Raw genomic sequence first — 20996 nt, forward strand, 5'->3', positions numbered from 1 at the left:
ATTTTAACATCAAAATATTCTTTAGATCACAAGCACCTACTAAGAAAGCATTTTTAAGTTTTAATTTCAAAAGTGATAAAATTTTCATTTCCTTTTTAATTTTTTTTTCATTTTGGATGAGGCAAATTCATTTGTAAAAACTTGGCTTATCAAATAATACTAGAGCCTATATATAATTTCCTATTTTTAATTTTTTACCTTTTTAAAAAGTATAATAATTTTATTTTATTATTTTCATTATTATTACTTTTTTAAAAGAAAATAAACAACACTTTTTCAGTCCACACCCTTTGTGTCTTCGACGAATTTGTCCTCATGATTCGCCAGTAACTATTAGGATAATGTTGCTTGTGATGTTGATATCATTAATTTTTTTGGTTAGACAGTTACGTTTATAAGATTTTATAGATTGGGCAAATTATATAATCAAATAAAATAGATTCTAAAATTATCCAAATACAACGAACAATTGGATATTGGTTATATATCGGTACTATAATAATATAACTAATCTATATAAATCGTTATATGATGTGGAATTTTGAAATTTAAACATAAATTACTTTAGAATATAGCAATTTATATAGATTAGTTACAGGCCGAAATATAATTAATTTCTAATTGTTGTATTTGAATAATTTTAAAATTTATTTTATTTAATTATGCAATTTATCTTTATAGTTAGTGTGAATAGTTGGTCATATATTTTTGTTTATAATATGAGATAACATATAGTTATATATTTATGTAAATTTTTTTCATTAAGAATGAATGTAAATTAAATCCTAAGAACATAGGTTAGCGTTGAAGATTTTATGTATTTATTTTCTTCTTGTTCAATTTTTTCTTTCTTTTCTTTTTTAATTTGTTTTCTCATTGCGTATTGCTAACGCTGTTAAACGTTAGTTACTTAGTTATTGTGTTATTTCATTTTTTTTCCATCTATTTAATTTAATAATTGATAAGTATGTCACTCTTCTTCCTATTCACTACTAAAAAATAGCATATTAGCTCTGAAATTTTTTGCGACTTTTGTTGCGAATTTAAATCCGCAGCTTATGAATTCGTAGATAACTGTTACTATGAATTTAAATTTGCACTATAACAAAACAGTATTTTTATTATGGTTTTTTTAATGTTTAGTGACGGTTTTAATTGTCATTAAATAGTTTTGCGACGGCTAAAAAAAGTCACAAATTTGAGCGTCGCCAGTTGGCATAGTGACGGTTTTAGACCACCGTTGGTAAGGAGTGTCGCTAAATTGTTTGTGACGGTTTTTAAAGTATAAAACCATCACTAATTTGTAACACTTGTAAAGGTATTTTTTTATATTGTATTTCGCGATGTTTTGAAATTGTCATTAAATTACTAAATCATGTGACAGTTTTTAGACATATTTAGTGACTATTTAAACCGTCACTAAGTTAGTAGTTCTTATGACAATTTTTAGGCATATTTAGTGACTATTTAAACCATCACAATATTTTTAGTGACAATTTTTTGATTTAAAACTGTTACTAAATTATTTATTCCTGTGACAGTTTTTTCTTGTATTTAGTGACTGTTTTAAACTGTCATAACCTTTCCAACATCAAAATTTCTATTATCAAAAGTTGAATTCTCCATAAATGACATTGTTTTTCAACAAATCCAAATTCAATCCCACACGTTTTACAAAAATAGCAACAATGTATTTCAAAAGTTGAATTCTACAAGTTTTAATTACATAGTCATGATCCATATGTAAATTTAAAAAATTCCAACTTAATCCAAACTTGTAAACCTAACAATGCATCTTCAGCTCCTCTATCCGTGCAGTTTGAACCTCTTGATTAGTCAGGGCATCAGAAATCATTCGTTGTTTACGCGCTTGCACCACCTCCATTCTCTCCTCAACTGTCCCCTGCAATGTGATACATAAGAGCAAGTAAACCACTCATGTCAGTCAGTTGAAACTAATGGGTCAACCTCAACTGATGGCTTTGCTGCCAAACTCTATGCTAGTTCATTACCAGATTATTTTAACCTACTAAATCAATTTAAATATAAAATAATTTTTTCCCTAAGATTACTTTAACCCACTAAATAATTTTTTCCTCAACTATCTCCTCAACTACTTGTTCTTCTACGGCCGGATTCCACCATGGGTCTTATTCAATTACAAAATTATTTTTTCCCAAGATTACTATAAAATAATTATATTCTTAATATCGATTATAATAAATAGCAATAAAAATACATTAAGTTTTAAGAGTTGTCAATAAATCTCAATTCTAATTACTGAATGGGGCTATTAGTTCTTTATTTCTGAACAGTTTTAGCATCTCACTTTTCTTTGAAATTCAGAAATATTGGCATCCTTTGAAACTAGAATCCGGATGATATTATTGATTCTCCTCTTTTAGTTTTTCTTGATTCTTGAACACCGCTTTTTCTTTTGGTGCTTTGCACATTTGAGCCTAGCCGTGACTCTAAGCGTTTTGTTTTCAAATATTACCACTTGATACATAAACGCCACAAGCACTTAACTGGAGGAACCCATTGGATTCAAATTTAGCTTTGCTTAAATTCCCAAACAGTTGTGCTTAGAGTTCTTAAGCGTACCCTTTATAGCATTGGATCACGACTTTAAATGTTCAGTCTCAAGATTTTCTTGACACCTTCACACCACAAGCATATAGTTAGGGATAGCAACTCTTTTAAGTTTTTTAGGCCAATTTTGACCCTCATAACCATTGATGCTCAAAATCTTGGACCCTTGTTCTTTTGATTATTTTTTTGCTGTTTCTTTTGCTTTAATAATCAATCTTTTTGCTGTTTCAGAGAATCAATAATACTTCTCTAAATTCACTGTTCTTTTAAGAACCAATATGCTCAACTTCAATATTAATTATGCACAGTTAATTCATACATTCAGAAAATAAAGGTAAGGCCACCACTTTAAGGTAAATAGAACAACTTATATAACTCAAAATCTCATGCATTTTACTACTTCTTTTTTCAAAAATTTTCTTTTTAAGCTTAGTAGGCAATTCAAGAGACATCTTTAACCATAAAAATTTTGAAAATAAACTACTAAAGCAAAATCCTAAGAGTGATCATGCAAAAGCTAGAATAGAAAACAGAAAATAAGATAAAGGAAGGGATAATGAAAGTCAACCACCTCAGTGCTGGTGGCTGCTCAGGTTGTGCTTTTCTGTGAATATAATTCACCTTCCTTTGATGCCATTGATGATAATATACACCTAGAGCTCGCTCTGCAACACCAAACTTAAAAAGTACAAGCAAAGAAAACTTGGTCCTATATAAGCGTTAAATGCCAGGAATGCTCCCTTCCCCTCTGGGCGTTCAGCCCTAGGACTGGCGTTTGAACGCCAGAGGGTCCTCTCTGCTCCCTTATGGGTGTTGAACACCCATGCACCCTCCCTTATGGGCGTTGAATGCCAGTAAGGGGCACCCTCCAGGGTGTTCTATTTCTCTCCTAATCGTTTTTATTTCTATTATAAGTGCTACACATGATCACAAACATGAGAAAAAGAGGAAAACTATGAAATATCAATAGAAAGTAAAATAATATGAAATCAAACTAAAGTAACAGAAAGAAAATAGAAAAGAAGAAAATACTATAAGGTACTTATGGTTGGGTTGCCTCCCAACAAGCGCTTTTTTATCGTCATTAGCTTTACATTCACCTTTGTCATGTCAATAGAAGGTGGAGTCCCCTTGCTCGATTTTATCCCCTAGGTAGTGTTTGACTCTCTAGCCATTGATGATGAATCTTTTATCAGAATGTCTATTCTGGAGTTCCACATGACCAGAGGGAGACACTCTAGTGATCACGAAGGGTCCTATCCATCGCGACTTGAGCTTCCCAGGGAAGGGCTTGAGCATGGAATTAAAGAGTAAAACCTTCTGGCCAGGCTCAAAAACTCTGAAAGATAACTTCCTATCATGCCATTTCTTGGATATTTCCTTGTAGATTTTACCATTCTCAAACGCAGCATGCCGGAATTCATCCAGTTCATTTAATTGGAGTAACCTCTTCTCTCTTGCCGCCTTGGCGTCAAAGTTTAGGAACCTTGTTGCCCAGTAAGCTCTGTGCTCCAATTCTTCTGGTTAATGACATGCTTTACCATAGTCTAGCTGATAGGGGGACATCTCAATTGGGGTTTTGAATGCAGTCCGGTATGTCCAGAGAGCATCATCAAGCTTCCTTGCCCAATCCCTCCTGGAGGTGCTTACTGTCTTCTCCAGGATCTTCTTGAGTTCCCTGTTAGAGACCTCAGCTTTTCGATTTGTCTGCGGGTGCTAGGGGTTTCCACTTTATGACACACGTCGTATCTCTGTAGAATTGAGTCGACCTGTCAATTACAAAAGTGACTGCCTCTGTCACTAATCAGTGTCCTTGGGATGCCAAATCTGCTGAATATGTATTTTTAAAAGAATTTCAGCACGATCCGGTGTCATTAGTGGGTGACGCTATTGCCTCCACCCATTTAGACACATAGTCCACCACCACCAGGATGTAGGTGTTTGAATATAAGGGTGGAAAAGGTCCTATAAAGTTGATTCCCCATACGTCAAACAGCTCATTCTCCAGGATTCCTTGTTGTAGCATTTCATGATTATGAGGAAGGTTTCCAGCTCTTTGACACCTATCACAATCACGGACAAACTCTCGGGTGTCCTTGAAGAGAGTTGGCCAGTAGAACCCACTCTGAAGGACCATGGTGGCTGTTCGCTATCCTCCAAAATGTCCTCCATACTCAAAACCATGCCAATGCCAGAGGATTTGCTGAGTTTCTACCTCGGAGACACAAGTTGGATTATTCCATCTGAGTATCTTTTAAAGAGATAGGGTTCATCCCACAAATAGTATTTAGTGTCGTATAGAAGCTTCCGAACTTGCTGTTCAGTGAACTCCTTGGGGATGAACCTTGGTACATGAAATCGTGAGTTCACACTTTTCTTACAACTCCGCGCAGCTGACCAGCAAGTGCACTGGGTCGTCCAAGTAATACCTTACGTGAGTAAGGGATTGATCCCACGGAGATTGTCGGCTTGAAGCAAGCTATAGTCATCTTGTAAATCTTAGTCAGGTGGATTCAAATGGTTATGAGGTTTTGATCATTAAAAGAGAAATAAAACATAAAATAGGATAGAGATACTTATGCAATTCATTGGTGGGAATTTTAGATAAGCGTATGGAGATGCTTTGTTCCTCCTGAATCTCTGCTTTCCTACTGCCTTCATCCAGTCATGCGTACTCCTTTCCATGGCAAGCTGTATGTTGGGGGATCACCGTTGTCAATGGCTACCGTCCGTCCTCTCAGTGAAAATGGTCCTCTACGGTTTCCCGCATGGCTAATCAGTTGTCAGTTCTCGATCATGTCGGAATAAGATCCATTGATCCTTTTGCGCACTGTCACTGCACCCAGCACTCGCGAGTTTGAAACTCGTCACAGTCATCCCATCCCAGATCCTACTCGGAATACCACAGACAAGGTTTAGACTTTTCCGGGTCTCAAGAATGCTGCCAATTGATTCTAGCTTATACCACGAAGACTCTGATCTCACGGAATGGAAGGATCTGTTGTCAGGAGAGGCAACCATACGTCATGGACCAGGAGGCCAAGAGATATGCATTCAAGCTTGTTTTCAGGTAGAACAGAAGTGGTTGTCAGGCACGCATTCATAAGTGAGAATGGTGATGAGTGTCACTTGATCATCACATTCATCATGTTGAAGTGCGAATGGATATCTTAGAACAAGAATAAGCTTGAATTGAATAGAAAACAGTAGTAATTGCATTAATTCATGACGAACAGCAGAGCTCCACACCTTAATCTATGAGGTGTAGAAACTCCACCGTTGAAAATACATAAGTGATAATGGTGTTCATTGGTTTCGGCCCCCAGAGGGGGAACCAGAATAACCAAGACTCTTAATACAATGAGAAGAAGTAATATTTATACTAAAACAAGTAGCTAGGGTTTACAGAAAATGAGTAACTAAGGTAGATAGTGCAGAAATCCACTTCCGGGGCCCACTTAGTGGGTGCTTGGGCTGAGAATTGAAGCTTTCACGTGCATAGGCTTTTCTTGGAGTTAAACGCCAACTCTGGTGCCAGTTTGGGCGTTTAACTCCAGCTTTTATGCCAGTTTTGGCGTTAAACACCAGAAAAGGGTCTCTAACCGGCGTTTTGATGCCAATTTGGGCCATCAAATCTCGAGCAAATTATGGACCATTATACATTGCTGGAAAGCCCAAGATGTCTAGTTTTCAACGCAATTCAGAGCGCCCCAATTGCGCTTTTGTAGCTCCAGAAAATCCATTTCGAGTGCAGGGAGGTCAGAATCCAACAGCATCTACAGTCCTTTTTCAGCCTCTGAATCAGATTTTTGCTCAGGTCCCTCAATTTCAGCCAGAAAATACCTGAAATCACAGAAAAACACACAAACTCATAGTAAAGTCTAGAAATGGGATTTTTTCATAAAAAATAATAATTATATACTAAAAACTAACTAAATCATACTAAAAACTACCTAAAACAATGCCAAAAAGCGTATAAATTATCCGCTCATCACAACACCAAACTTAAATTGTTGCTTGTCTCCAAGCAACTGAAAACAAAAGAGAATAAAAAGAAGAGAATATACAATGAATTCCAAAATATCAATGAAGCTTAGCTCCAATTAGATGAGTGGGACTAGTAACTTTTTGCTTCTGAACATTTTTGGCATCTCACTGTATTCTTTGAAGTTCAGAATGATTGGCATCCATAGGAACTCAGAATTCAGATAGTGTTATTGACTCTCCTAGTTCAGTATGTTGATTCTTGAACACAGCTACTTTATGAGTCTTGGCCGTGACCCTAAGCACTTTGTTTTTCAGTATTACCACCGGATACACAAATGCCACAGACACATAACTGGGTGAACCTTTTCATATTGTGACTCAGCTTTGCTGAAGTCCCCAGTTAGAGGTGTCCTGAGTTCTTAAGCACACTCTTTCTGCTTTGGATCACGACTTTAACCACTCAGTCTCAAGCTTTTTACTTGGACCTTCATGACACAAGCACATGGTTAGGGACAACTTGATTTAGCTGCTTAGGCCAGGATTTCATTTCTTTGGGCCCTCCTATCCATTAATGCTCAAAGTCTTGGATCTCTTTTACCCTTGCCTTTTGGTTTAAAGGGATATTGGCCTTTTCTGCTTCCTTTTTCTTTTTCTTTCTTTTTCTTTTTTTTTGCAATTTTTTTCCGCAAGCTTTGTTTTTCACTGCTTTTTCTTGCTTCAAGAATCAATTTCATAATTTTTTTATCAATAACATTTCTCCTTTTTCATCATTCTTTCAAGAGCCAACGATTTTAACATTCATAACTTCACTATAAAAAATATGCACTGTTCAAGCATTCATTCAAAAAACAAAAAGTATTGCCATCACATCAACATAATTATACCAATTTCAGGATAGAATTTGAAATTCATGTATTTCTTATTCTTTTGCAATTAAAACAATTTATTTAAGAAATGTGAAGGATTCATGGAATTATTCATAGCTTCAAGACACAGACACTAGACACTAATGATCATGTAATAAAGACACAAACATAGACAAAACATCAAGCATAAGAATCAAAAAATAGAAAAATAAGAACAAAGAGATTAAAGAACGGGTCCACCTTAGTGATGAAGGCTAGTTCTTCTTCTTGAAGATCCTATGGAGTGCTTGAGCTCCTCAATGTCTCTTCCTTGCCTTTGTTTCTCTTCCCTCATGGCTATTTGATCCTCTCTAATTTCATGGAGAATAATGGAGTGCTCTTGGTGCTCCATCTTTAGTTACTTCATATTGGAATTTGAGCTTGGAGGGGTCCTCAGGGATCACCTTCTTCTTGGCCACAACTTCATAGAAGTGGTCTTGATTGACCTTTGAGATGAATCTCTCCATCTCCCATGACTCGGAGGTGGAAGCTTTTGCCTTCCCTTTCCTCTTTCTAGAGGTTTCTCCGGCCTTAGGTGCCATAAATGGTTATGGAAAAACAAAAAGCAACGGTTTTACCACACCAAACTTAAAAGGTTTGCTCGTTCTCGAGCAAAAGAAGAAAGAAGGGACGGAGAAGAAGAAGAAATGGAGGAGATGGAGGGTGAAGAAAGGTTCGGCCAAGGAGGTGCAAAGTATATATGAGGTGTGAAAATAAAGGGGTGATGAGGGGTTTATATAAGAGTGGAAGAGTGGGTGGAGGTGATTGGTAGAGAGGTGATGGGGAAGAGAAATGGAGGTGATTGGAATGTGTGAAGAAGAGAGAGATTGAGTTGAGGTAGGTGGGGATCCTGTGGGGTCCACAAATCCTGAGGTGTCAAGAATTTCTCATCCCTGCACCATTCTGGCGTGTAAACGCCCTCTGGGTGCTAATCCTGGTGTTAAACACCAGGTTGCTGCCCATTTCTGGCGTTTAATGCCAACTTTTCTTCCCTTTCTGGCGTTTAACACCAACCTACTGCCCTTTTCTGGCGTTAAACGCCAGTCTGGTGCCCTTTTCTGGCATTAAACACTCAGAATGGTGCCAGAATGGGCGTTTAACGCCCATTCTGCTACCCTTACTGGCGTTTAAACGCCAGTAAGTTCATCCTCCAGGGTGTGCTATTTTTAATGCTGTTTTTGAATTTTCTTTGAATTTTGCAGTTGTTTTTGTGACTCCACATGATCATCAACCTAAAGAAAACATAAAATAACAATGGAAAATGGAAATTTAACATAGATAAGTAAAAATTGGGTTGCCTCCCAACAAGCGCTTCTTTAATGTCAATAGCTTAACAGTGGGCTCTCATGGAGCCTCACAGATACTCAGAGCATGATGATGACCTCTTAACACCAAACTTAGAGTTTGAATGTGGGGGCTCTGTTTGACTCTGTATTGAGAGAAGCTGTTCATGCTTCTTCTCCATGTGTACAAAAGGAGATCATTGAGCCTTAAACACAAGGTAGTCCTCATTCACTTGAAAGACCAACTCTCTTCTGTCAACATCAATCACAGCTTTTACTGTGGCTAGGAAGGGTCTACCAAGGATGATGGATTCATCCTTATTCTTCCCAGTATCTAGGATTATGAAGTCAGCAGGGATGTAAAGCCCTCAACCTTCACTAAAACACCCTCTACAAGTCCATAAGCCTGTTTCATGGATTTGTCTGCCATCTCTAGTGAGATTCTTGCAGCTTGTACCTCAAGAATTCCCAGTTTCTCCATTACAGAGAGTGGCATGAGGTTTATGCCTGACCCCAGGTCACACAGAGCCTTCTTAAAGGTCATGGTGCCTATGGTACAGGGTATCAAGAATTTTTCGGGATCCGATTTCTTCTGTGGTAATGTCTGCCTAATCAAGTCATTCAGTTCATTGGTGAGCAAGGGGGTTCATCCTCCCGAGTCTCATTACCAAATAACTTGGCATTCAGCTTCATGATTACTCCAAGGTACTTAGCAACTTGCTCTTCAGTAATATCTTCATCCTCTTTAGAGGAAGAGTACTCATCAGAGCTCATGAATGGTAGAAGTAGGTTCAATGGAATTTCTAAGGTCTCTGTATGAGCCTCAGATTCCCATGGTTCCTCAAAGGGGAACTCCTTTTCATTCAGAGGACATTCCATGAGGGTTTTCTCACTGGGAATCACGTCCTCCTCACTCTCTCTAGGTTCGGCCATGTTGGTCATGGTTATGGCCTTGCACTCTCTCTTGAGATTTTCTTCTGTATTGCTTGGGAAAGTGCTAGGAGGAGTTTCAGTAACCTTTTTACTCAGCTGACCCACTTGTGCCTTCAAATGTCTAATGGAGGATCTTGTTTTATTCATGAAACTTAGTGTGGTCTTAGATAAATCAGAGACTATGGTTGCTAAGCAAGAATGACTCTGCTCAGAGTTCTCTGTCTGTTGCTGAGAAGATGATGAAAAAGGCTTGCTATTGCTAAACCTATTTCTTCCACCATTATTGTTGTTGAAGCCTTGTTGAGGCTTCTATTGGTCTTTCCATGAGAGATTTGGATGATTTCTCCATGAAAGATTATAGGTGTTTCCATAGGATTCTCCCATGTAATTCACCTCTTCCATTGCAGGGTTCTCAGGATCATAAGCTTCTTCTTCAGAAGATGCTTCTTTAGTACTGCCGGATGCAGCTTGCAATCTAGTCAGATTCTAAAAAATCATATTGACTTGCTGAGTCAATATCTTGTTCTAAGCCAATATGGCATTCAGAGTATCAATCTCAAAAACTCCTTTCTTCTGTGTTGTCCCATTGTTCATAGGATTTCTTTCAGAAGTGTACATGAACTGGTTATTTGCAACCATTTCAATGAGTTCCTGGGCTTCTGCAGGTGTTTTCTTTAGATGAATAGATCCGCCTGCAAAATGGTCCAATGACATCTTGGATAATTCAGACAGACCATCATAGAAGATACCTATGATGCTCCATTCTGAGAGCATGTCAGAAGGACACCTTCTGATCAATTGCTTGTATCTTTCCCAAGCTTCATAAAGGGATTCACCTTCCTTCTGCTTAAAGATTTGAACTTCCACTCTAAGCTTACTCATCTTTTGAGGTAGAAAGAATTTAGCTAAGAAGGCATTGACCAGCTTTTTCCAAGAGTTCAGGCTGTCTCTAGGTTGTGAGTTCAACCATATGCTAGCTTTGTCTCTTATAGCAAAAGGGAAAAGCATAAGTCTGTAGACCTCGAAATCAACTCCATTGGTCCTGACAGTGTCCCAGATTTGTAAAAATTCAGCCAAGAATTGATGAGGATCTTCTAATGGAAGTCCATGAGACTTGCAATTCTATTGCATCAGAGAAACTAATTGAGGCTTAAGCTCAAATTTGTTTGCTCCAATGGCAGGAATAGAGATGCTTCTCCCATAGAAGTAGGGAGTTGGTGCAGTAAAGTCACCAAGCACCTTCCTTGCATTGTTGGCATTGTTGTTATTTTTGGCTGCCATGTCTTCTTCTTTTTCAAAAATTTCTATCAGGTCCTTGGTGCACAAAATTATGATCTCTAACAATGGCATTCAACTTGGTATGCGCATCTACTAACTCAGCACTTTCTTCACAACTTCGCATCACTAACCAGCAAGTGTACTGGGTCGTCCAAGTAATAAACCTTACGTGAGTAAGGGTCGATCCCACAGAGATTGCTGGTATGAAGCAAGCTATGGTCACCTTGTAAATCTCAGTCAGGTGGATAATAAATGGTTATGGAGTTTCCGAATAATAATAATAAATAAACAGAAAATAAAGATAGAAATACTTATGTAGATCATTGGTGAGAATTTTAGATAAGTGTATGGAGATGCTTTGTCCCTGTTGGATCTCTGCTTTCCTACTACCTTCCTTCAATCCTTCTTACTCCTTTCCATGGCAAGCTGTATGTAGAGCATCACCGTTGTCAATGGCTACATCCCATCCTCTCAGTGAAAAAGGTCCAAATGCTCTGTCACGGCACGGCTAATCATCTGTCAGTTTTCGATCATGTCGGAATAGAATCTATTGATTCTTTTGCGTTTGTCATCACGCCCAAAAATCGCGAGTTTGAAGCTCGTCACAGTCATTCAATCCCAGAATCCTACTCGAAATACCACAGACAAGGTTCAGACCTTCCGATTCTCATGAATACCGCCATCAATTCTAGCTTATACCATGAAGATTCTGATTAAGGAATCCAAGAGATATGCGCCCGGCCTAAGGTAGAACGGAAGTGTTTGTCAATCACGCGTTCATAGGTGAGAATGATGATGAGTGTCACGGATCATCACATTCATCATGTTGAAGTGCAACGAATATCTTAGAATAGGAATAAACTGAATTGAATAGAAAATAGTAGTAATTGCATTAAAACTTGAGGTACAGCAGAGCTCCACACCCTTAATCTATGGTGTGTAGAAACTCCACCGTTGAAAATAGATAAGTGATGGTCCAGGCATGGCCGAATGGCCAGCCCCCAAAACGTGATCAATAGTCTCCTCAGATGAATAATAGATTAAAATTGAGACCAAAGATGTCTAATACAATAGTAAAATGTCCTATTTATACTAGACTAGCTACTAGGGTTTACAGAAATAAGTAATTGATGCAGAAATCTACTTCCGGGGCCCACTTGGTGTGTGCTTGGGCTGAGCTTGAACTTTACACGTGCAGAGGCTTCTCTTGGAGTTGAACGCCAAGTTGTAACGTGTTTTTGGCGTTCAACTCTGGTTCGTGACGTGTTTCTGGCGTTTGACTCCAGAATGCAGCATGGAACTGGCGTTGAGCGCCAGTTTGCGTCGTCTAATCTCAAATAAATTATAAACTATTATATATTGCTGGAAAGCTCTGGATGTCTACTTTCTAACGCTGTTGAGAGCGCACCATTTGGAGTTCTGTAGCTCTAGAAAAAAATCCATTTCGAGTGTAGGGAGGTCAGAATCCAACAACATCAGCAGTCCTTTGTCAGCCTTCTTATCAGAGTTTTGCTCAGGTCCCTCAATTTCAGCCAGAAAATACCTGAAATCACAGAAAAACACACAAACTCATAGTAAAGTCTAGAAATGTGAATTTTACATAAAACTAATGAAAACATCCCTAAAAGTAGCTAGATCCTACTAAAAACTACCTAAAAACAATGCCAAAAAGTGTATAAATTATCCGCTCATCACAATACCAAACTTAAATTGTTGCTTGTCCCCAAGCAACTGAAAATCAAATAGGATTAAAAAGAAGAGAATATACTATAAATTCCAAAATATCAATGAATATTAGTTCTAATTAGATGAGCAGGACTTGTAGCTTTTTGCTTCTGAACAGTTTTGGCATCTCACTTTTTCCTCTGAAGTTTAGAATGATTGGCATCTATAGGAACTCAGAGTTCAGATAGTGTTATTAATTCTCCTAGTTAAGTTTGTTGATTCTTGAACACAGCTACTTTTATGAGTCTTGGTCGTGGCCCTAAGCACTTTGTTTTCCAGTATTACCACCGGATACATAAATGCCACAGACACATGACTGGGTGAACCTTTTCAAATTGTGATTCAGCTTTGCTAAAGTCCCCAGTTAGAGGTGTCCAGAGCTCTTAAGCACACTCTTCTTGCTTTGGATCACGACTTTAACCACTCAGTCTCAAGCTTTTCACTTGGACCTGCATGCCACAAGCACATGGTTAGGGACAGCTTAATTTAGCCGCTTAGGCCTGGATTTTATTTCCCTGGGCCCTCCTATCCATTGATGCTCAAAGCCTTGGATCCTTTTTACCATTGCCTTTTGGTTTTAAGGGCTATTAGCTTTTTCTGCTTGCTATTTCTTTTTCTTTCATATTTTTTTTGCCACTTTTTTTGTAAGCTTTTTATTCATTGCTTTTTCTTGCTTCAAGAATAAATTTTATGATTTTTCAGATCATCAATAACATTTCTCTTGTTCATCATTCTTTCAAGAGCCAACAATTTTAACATTCATAAACAACAAGATCAAAAATATGCATTGTTCAAGCATTCATTCAGAAAACAAAAAGTATTGTCACCACATCAATATAATTAAACTAATTTCAAGGATAAATTCGAAACTCATGTACTTCTTGTTCTTTTGTATTAAAAACATTTTTCATTTAAGAAAGGTGAAGGATTCATGGAATTATTCATAGCTTTAAGACATAGACACTAGACACTAATGATCATGTAATGAAGACACAAACATAGATAAACATATAGCATAAAAACCGAAAAATAGTGAAATAAGAACAAGGAGTGAGTCCACCTTAGTGGCGTCTTCTTCTTGAAGGACCAATGATGTCCTTGAGCTCTTCTATGTCTCTTCCTTGCCTTTGTTGCTCCTCCCTCATTGCTCTTTGATCTTCTCTAATCTCATGGAGAATGATGGAGTGCTCTTGATGTTCCACCCTTAATTGATCCATGTTATAACTCAAGTCTTCTAGAGAAGTGTTGAGTTGTTTCCAATAGTTATTTGGAGGAAAATGCATCCCTTGAGGCATCTCAGGGATTTCTTGATGATGAGCTTCCTCATGCATCTCTTGAGATCCATGGATAGCCTCTCTTGTTTGCTCCATCCTTTTCTTAGTGATGGGCTTGTCCTCTTCAATGAGGATGTCTCCTTCTATGATAACTCCAGCTGAGTAACATAGATGACAAATAAGATGAGAAAAAGCTAGCCTTGCCATGGTGGAGGACTTTTCGGCTATTTTGTAGAATTCAAGAGAGATGACTTCATGAACTTCTACTTCCTCTCCAATCATGATGCTATAGATCATGATGGCCCGATCCACAGTAACTTCAGATTGGTTGCTAGTGGGGATGATGGAGTGTTGGATGAACTCCAACCATCCTCTAGCCACAGGCTTAAGGTCCAGTCTTCTCAATTGAACCGGCTTGCCTCTTGAGTCTCTTTTCCATTGAGCTCCTTCCACACATATGTCCATAAGGACTTGATCCAACCTTTGATCAAAGTTGACCCTTCTAGTGTAGGGGCGTGAGTTTTCTTGCATCATAGGCAAGTTGAATGCCAACCTCATATTTTCTGGACTGAAATCTAAGTATTTCCCCCGAACCATTGTAAGATAGTTCTTTGGATTCGCGTTCATACTTTGATCATGGTTCCTAGTGATCCATGCATTGGCATAGAACTCTTGAACCATTAAGATTCTGACTTGTTGAATGGGGTTGGTCAGAACTTTCCAACCTCTTCTTTGGATCTCATGTCGGATCTCCGGATACTCACTTTTCTTGAGCTTGAAAGGGACCTCAGGGATCACCTTCTTCTTGGCCACAACTTCATAGAAGTGGTCTTGATAGGCTTTTGAGATGAATCTCTCCATCTCCCATGACTCGGAGGTGGAAGCTTTTGTCTTCTCTTTCCCTTTTCTAGAGGTTTCTCCGGCCTTAGGTGCCATAAGTGGTTATGGAAAAACAAAAAAAGCTATGCTTTTACCACACCAAACTTAGAAGTTTTTTGCTCATGCTCGAGCAAAAGAAGAAAGAAGAGAAGAACAAGAAGAAGAAAATATGGAGGAAAGGTGGAGGTGTGTGGTTTCGGCCATGGTGAAGAAGAGAAGGTTGTATTGTGTGAAAATGAAGAAGGATAGAGGGGTTTATATAGTGAAGGGAGAGGGGTTAAGGTTCGGCCATATTGGGTGGGTTTGGGTGGGAAAGAAATTTTGAATTTGAAGGTAGGTGGGGTTTATGGGGAAGGGTGATGGATGTGAGTGGTGAAGAGGTGATGGGGAAGAGAGATTGAGGTGATTGGTGAAGGGTTTTTGGGGAAGAGTGTTATTGGATTGTGTGAAGAGGAGAGAAAGTGAGTTGAGGTAGGTGGGGATCCTGTGGGGTCCATAGATCCTAAGATGATCCTGTGGGTCCACAGATCCTGAGGTGTCAAGGATTTATATCCCTGCACCAATGAGGCGTGTAAAATGCCCTCTGCATGCAATCCTGGCGTTTAATGCCAGATTGATGCTTGTTTCTGGCGTTAAATGCCAGTTCTATGCTTGTTTTGGGCGTTCAATGCCAGTCTGCAACATGGTTCTGGCGTTAAACGCCAGCTTTCCTCAGTGTACAATCCTGGCGTTTAAATGCCAGATTGCTGCATGTTTCTGGCGTTCAACGCCAGATCCATGCTCTGTTCTGGCGTTGAACGCCAGCCAAATGCTCCTTACTGGTGTTTAAACGCCAGTAAGCCCTTCCTCCAGGGTGTGCTTTTTCGTCTGCTATTTTTGATTCTGTTTTTAATTTTAGTATTTGTTTTGTGACTCCACATGATCATGAACCTAATAAAATATAAAAGAATAATAAAAATAGAATTAGATAAATAAAAATTTGGTTGCCTCCCAATAAGCGCTTCTTTAATGTCAATAGCTTGACAGTGGGCTCTCATGAACCCACACAGGTGATCAGGTCAATGTTGTGGACTCCCAACACCAAACTTAGAGTTTGAGTGTGGGAGTTCAACACCAAACTTAGAGTTTGATTGTGGGGGCTTTGTTTGACTCTGTACTGAGAGAAGCCTTTCATGCTTCCTCTCCATGGTTGCAGAGGAAGATCCTTGAGCTTTAAACACAAGGTAGTCCCCGTTCAATTGAAGGACTAGCTCTCCTCTGTCAACATCAATTATAGCTCTTGCTGTGGCTAGGAAGGGTCTTCCAAGGATGATGCATTCATCCTCATTCTTCTTAGTCTCTAAGATTATGAAATCAGTAGGGACGTAAAGGCCTTTAACCTTTACTAACACGTCCTCTACTAATCCATAAGCTTGTCTTTATGATCTGTCTGCCATCTCTAATGAGAATGTGGCAGGCTATACCTCAATGATCCCCAGTTTCTCTATTACAGAGAGTGGCATAAGATTTATACCTGACCCCAGGTCACACAGAGCCTTTTCAAAAGTCATGGTGCCCATGGTACAGGGTATTAAGAATTTACCAGGATCTTGTTTCTTTTGAGGTAAAGTTTGCTGAACCCATGTATCTAGTTCACTAATGAGCAAGGGAGGTTCACCTTCCCAAGTCTCATTACCAAACAACTTGGCATTCAGCTTCATGATGGCTCCTAGATATTGAGCAACTTGCTCTCCAGTCACATCTTCATCCTCTTCAGAGGAAGAATAGTCTTCAGAGCTCATGAATGGTAGAAGGAGGTTTAATGGGATCTCTATGGTCTCTCTATGATCTTCAGATTCCTTTGGGTCCTCAATAGGAAACTCCTTCTTGCTTGAGAGACGTCCCATGAGGTCTTCCTCATTGGGATTCACGTCCTCTCCTTCCTCTCTAGGTTCGGCCATGTTGATTATGTCAATGGCCTTGCATTCTCTTTTTGGATTCTCTTCAGTATTGCTTGGGAGAGTACTAGGAGGAGTTTCAGTGACTTTCTTACTCAGCTGGCCTACTTGTGCCTCCAAATTTCTGATGGAGGGCCTTGTTTCACTCATGAAACTTAAAGTGGCCTTAGATAGATCAGAGACTATGTTTGCTAAGCTAGAGGTACTCTGCTCAGAATTCTCTGTCAGTTGCTGAGAAGATGATGGAAAAGGCTTGCTATTGCTAAACTTGTTTCTTCCACCATTAGTAAAGCCTTGTTGAGGCTTTTGTTGATCCTTCCATGAGAAATTCGGATGATTTCTCCATGAGGGGTTATAGGTGTTGCCAAAGGATTCACCCATGTAATTCACCTCTGCCATTGCAGGGTTTTCAGGATCATAAGCTTCTTCTTCAGAAGATGCCTCTTTAGTGTTGTTGGATACATTTTGCCATCCATTCAGACTTTGAGAAATCATGTTGACTTGCCGAGTCAACATTTTGTTCTGAGCCAATATGGCATTCAGAGCATCAATTTCAAGAACTTCCTTCCTCTAAGGCATCCCATTATTCACGGAATTCCTCTCAGAATTGTACATGAATTGGTTATTTGCAACCATTTCAATAAGTTCCTGAGCTTCTGCAGGCGTTTTCTTTAGGTGAATGGATTCACCTACAGAATGGTCCAGTGACATCTTAGAAAACTCAGACAAACCATAATAGAATATATCTAACATGGTCCACTCTGAAAACATGTCAGAAGGACACTTTTTGGTCATCTGCTTGTATCTTTCCCAAGCTTCATAGAGGGATTCACCATCTTTTTGTTTGAAGGTCTGAACATCCACTTTAAGCTTGCTCAGCTTTTGAGGAGGAAAGAACTTAGCCAAGAAGGCCGTGACCAGCTTATCCCAAGAGTCCAAGCTATCTTTAGGTTGTGAGTCCAACCATGTTCTAGCTCTATCTCTTACAGCAAAAGGGAAAAGCATGAGCTTGTAGACTTCAGGATCTACTCCATTAGTCTTAACAGTCTCACAGATCTGCAAGAACTCAGTTAAAAACTGGTAGGGATCTTCTGATGGAAGTCCATGAAACTTGCAGTTCTGTTGCATTAGAGCAACTAATTGAGGCTTCAGCTCAAAATTGTTTGCTCCAATGGCAGGAATTGAGATGCTTCTTCCATCAAATTTGGAAGTAGGGGTAGTATAATCACCAAGTATCCTCCTTGCATTATTATTTTCGGCTGCCATCTCCTCTTCTTTTTCGAAAATTTCTGTAAGGTTGTCTCTGGATTGTTGTAATTTAGCTTTTCTTAGTTTCCTCTTCAGAGTCCTTTCAGGTTCAGGATCTGCTTCAACAAGAATGTTCTTGTCCTTGCTCCTGTTCATATGAAAAAGAGGGGAACAGAAAATAATAATAGGGATCCTCTTTCCACAGTAGAGAGATTCCTTTATGTTATAGAAGAAGAAAGGAATAGAAAAAGGAAAAGGTAAGAATCCAAACACAAGAGTGAGGATAGGTTCGAATTCTTGAGTGGAGGAGAAGTGTTAGTAGATAAATAAATAAATAGAAGAAGGTGGGAGAGAGGATTTTTGAAAATAAATTTTGAAAAAGGATTAGTGATTTTCGAAAATTAAGAGAAGAAATAAAATTAAAATTAAAATTTAAAATAATTAATTAATTAAAAAGTTTTGAAAAATGGGTGAGAAGTTTTTGAAAATTAGAGAGGGAAAATTAGTTAGGTGATTTTGAAAAAGATAAGAGATAGTCAAACAAACAAAAGGTTAATTAATTAGTTGAAAAAAATTTGAAAATTAGTTTTAAAAAGATAAGAAGTTAGAAGAGATATTTTGAAATCAAATTTTTGAAAAAGATATAATTTTAAAAGATATGATTTTTAAGAAAAAGATATTTTGAAAAAGATTTAATTTTTAAAAGTAAAATTGATTACTTGACTAACAAGAAACTAAAGGATATGATTCTAGAATTTAAAGATTGAACCTTTCTTAACAAGAAAGTAACAAACTTCAAATTTTTGAATCAATCACGTTAATTGTTAGTAAAGTTTCAATTTTGAAATAAAGATAAGAAAAAGATTTTTGAAAATCAATTTAAAGATTTTTCGAAAAATAATAAGAAAAATGAAAAAGATTTAATTTTTGAAAAAGTTTTAAAAAGATAGGATTTTTGAAATTAAAAATTTGACTTGACTTATAAGAAATAGCTAAGTTTTAAAAAATTTTTGACTAAGTCAACTCAAATTTTTGAAATTTATGAGAGAGATAAGAAAAATATATTTTTTATTTTTTTGAATTTTTATGAGGAGAGAGAAAAAAACGTCATTTTTGTGTTTTTCTCTTTTCTTTTTGGATCAAAATAAGGAATGCATGCAAGAACACTATGAATGTCAAGATGAACACCAAGAACACTTTGAAGATCATGATGAACATCAAGAACTTATTTTTGAAAAATTTTCAAGAAAAGAAAAATATGCAAGACACCAAACTTAGAAATCTTTCATGTTTAGACACTAAGAATGCAAAAATGCACATGAAAAACAACAACAAACACAAAACAAGAAAATTTAAAGATCAAACAAGAAGACTTGTCAAGAACAACTTGAAGATCATGAAGAACACATGCATGAATTTTCAAAAAATGCAAAGCTTTTTAAAACATGCAATTGACCCCAAACTTAAAAATTGTCTCAAGTCTCAAACAAGAATCACAAAATATTTTTGGTTTTTATGATTTTATGATTTTTTTTCTTTTATTTTTTTGAAAAATGAAAATAAAGAAAAAAAATTTTGAAAACTTTTTGAAAACTTTTTGAAAAGAAAGTTACCTAATCTGAGCAACAAGATGAACCGTCAGTTGTCCAAACTCAACAATCCCCGGCAACGGCGCCAAAAACTTGGTGCACGAAATTGTGATCTCTAACAATGGAATTTAACTTGGTATGCGCATCTACTAACTCAGCACTTTCTTCACAACTTCACATCACTAACCAGCAAGTGTACTAGGTCGTCCAAGTAATAAACCTTACGTGAGTAAGGGTCAATCTCACAGAGATTGTTGGTATGAAGCAAGCTATAGTCACCTTGTAAATCTCAGTCATGCGGATAATAAATGGTTATGGAGTTTCTGAACAATAATAATAAATAAATAGAAAATAAAGATAGAAATACTTATGTAGATCATTGGTGAGAATTTCAGATAAGTGTATGGAGATGCTTTGTCCCTGTTGGATCTCTGCTTTCCTACTACCTTCCTTCAATCCTTCTTACTCCTTTCCATGGCAAGTTGTATGTAGGACATCATCGTTGTCAATGGCTACATCCCATCCTCTCAGTGAAAAAGGTCCAAATGCTCTGTCACGGCACGGCTAATCATCTGTTGGTTCTCGATCATGTCAAAATAGAATCCATTGATTCTTTTCCGTTTGTCATCACGCCCAACAATCGCGTGTTTGAAGCTCGTCACAGTCATTCAATCCCAGAATCCTACTCGGAATACCACAGACAAGGTTTAGACCTTCCGGATTCTCATGAATGCCGCCATCAATTCTAGCTTATACCACGAAGATTCTGATTAAGGAATGCAAGAGATATACGCCCGGCCTAAGTTAGAACGAAAGTGGTTGTCAATCATGCGTTCATAGGTGAGAATGATGATGAGTGTCACAAATCATCACATTCATCATGTTGAATTGCAACGAATATCTTAGAACAAGAATAAACTGAATTGAATAGAAAATAGTAGTAATTACATTAAAACTCGAGGTACAACAGAGCTCCACACCCTTAATCTATGGTGTGTAGAAACTCCACCGTTGAAAATACATAAATGATGGTCCAGGCATGGCCGAATGGCCAGCCCCCAAAACATGATCAATAGTCTCATCAGATGAATAATAGATTAAAACTGAGACCAAAGATGTCTAATACAATAGTAAAATGTCCTATTTATACTAGACTAGCTACTAGGGTTTATAGAAATAAGTAATTGATGCAGAAATCCACTTCCGGGGTCCACTTGGTGTGTGCTTGGGCTGAGCTTGAACTTTACACGTGCAGAGGCTTCTCTTGGAGTTGAACGCCAAGTTGTAACGTGTTTTTGGCGTTCAACTCTGGTTCGTGACGTGTTTCTGGCGTTTGACTCCAGAATGCAGCATCGAACTGGCGTTG

General features: G+C 37.9%; 2 non-coding genes across 2 annotated transcripts; both read left to right on the plus strand.

Moving 5' to 3' along the window:
• Positions 1-10472: 10472 nt before the first annotated feature.
• Positions 10473-10576, plus strand: LOC112704636 (small nucleolar RNA R71). The gene has a single exon (XR_003155252.1). It is a non-coding gene; the product is annotated as a small nucleolar RNA R71 (small nucleolar RNA).
• A 6986-nt stretch (positions 10577-17562) lies between these two features.
• LOC112704201 (small nucleolar RNA R71) lies at positions 17563-17666 on the plus strand. The gene has a single exon (XR_003154837.1). It is a non-coding gene; the product is annotated as a small nucleolar RNA R71 (small nucleolar RNA).
• The last annotated feature ends 3330 nt before the right edge of the window (positions 17667-20996 follow it).

This window comes from Arachis hypogaea, chromosome 7 (assembly GCF_003086295.3).
Source record: "Arachis hypogaea cultivar Tifrunner chromosome 7, arahy.Tifrunner.gnm2.J5K5, whole genome shotgun sequence".
In the NCBI taxonomy this organism is placed as follows: domain Eukaryota; kingdom Viridiplantae; phylum Streptophyta; class Magnoliopsida; order Fabales; family Fabaceae; genus Arachis; species Arachis hypogaea.